Source organism: Penaeus vannamei, chromosome 24 (assembly GCF_042767895.1).
Source record: "Penaeus vannamei isolate JL-2024 chromosome 24, ASM4276789v1, whole genome shotgun sequence".
NCBI classification, from domain to species: Eukaryota; Metazoa; Arthropoda; class Malacostraca; order Decapoda; family Penaeidae; genus Penaeus; species Penaeus vannamei.
The window spans coordinates 27,927,756-27,929,046 of NC_091572.1; the positions used below are offsets into that span (position 1 = coordinate 27,927,756).

Sequence of the window (1,291 nt, forward strand, 5' to 3'; positions counted from 1 at the left end):
GATGAGTTTATTTAATCTGCATTCACAAAAACTGAACTACAGTATTTATAATACAATATCGGTAAAATCATTACTGGAATACTTTTTGTTGAATGAAATGAATAACTTCTACATTTGTACTTTAAAAGGATTATCTGATGTTGCGTAATGAGACATGTTTTGAAAACACATATCAGTTATTTAGGATAAGGGGATTTTATGTATGCATATATATACAAATAAGTATATAACATACATACATACATACATACATACATACATATATATATATATAATATACATATATATATATATATATAATATATATATACATACATACATATATATATATATATATATATATATATATATATATATATATATATATATATATATATATATATATATATATATATATATATATGCACACATATATACATACATACATGCATATATATATATATATATATATATATATATATATATATATATATATATATATATATATATATATATACACACACAAACATATATATGTATAGATATACATATACACATATGTGAATATATACATTCTAAATATGTATTTTATACATTTATCCTAACTCTACCTTATAAACAATGAATATCATAAAAATTACCCGCTATGCGACATTTAGCAGCAGTTACTCAAGATCCTTGGCGGTTATAGAGAGTGCATTTTGGCCTGCAGCGCTTGCCAAGATTTTTTGCTTCAAGTTGCCCGAAAACGCTCTTCTCATACGGCCATATATTAATATATATATCTATTTATATATCATTATACATCTTGCTTTGTGGTATTCATAGAAAACGCCTACAAGACATACATTCGAGGGACATCGAGAAAAAAACAAAGATGTATCTCCAGAACGATTCCGGTCAACAAATCTTGGCAACCGGCCTCGCCAAAATGCACTCTCGTTTCAGTCAAGCTCCGAGCCGCACGCTGGCCCGAGCGAGACAACACAACTGAGGTATAAAGTTCGACATTTCTTGACGTCAATATCTTCTCATATTGGCATTTTCTCACTATCTATTTTCTCTTTTTAACATCTTACATAATTTTTTTTCTCATATTGACGATTTTCATATTAATTTCCTCTTTCGGCATGCCATCACTTCATTATTTTCATATTTCGACATATTCCATTATTTTCGTTTCGACATGCATTCACTTCATTATTTTTCATATTTCGACATGCCATCACTTCATTATTTTCTTATTTCGACATGCCATCATTTCATCATTTTTCCTATTTCGACATGCCATCACTTCATTATTTTTCCTATT

General features: G+C 27.6%; 1 protein-coding gene across 1 annotated transcript in view; it reads right to left on the reverse strand.

Annotated features, from left to right (window-relative positions):
- Positions 1-561: 561 nt before the first annotated feature.
- Positions 562-1,291, reverse strand: part of LOC113800493 (relaxin receptor 2) — a 185,470-nt gene continuing 184,740 nt past the window's right edge. Inside the window, exon 25 of the mRNA XM_070138081.1 lies at positions 562-1,291. This exon is cut by the window's right edge and continues 1,022 nt beyond it. The gene's annotated coding sequence lies outside the window, so the exon portion shown is untranslated.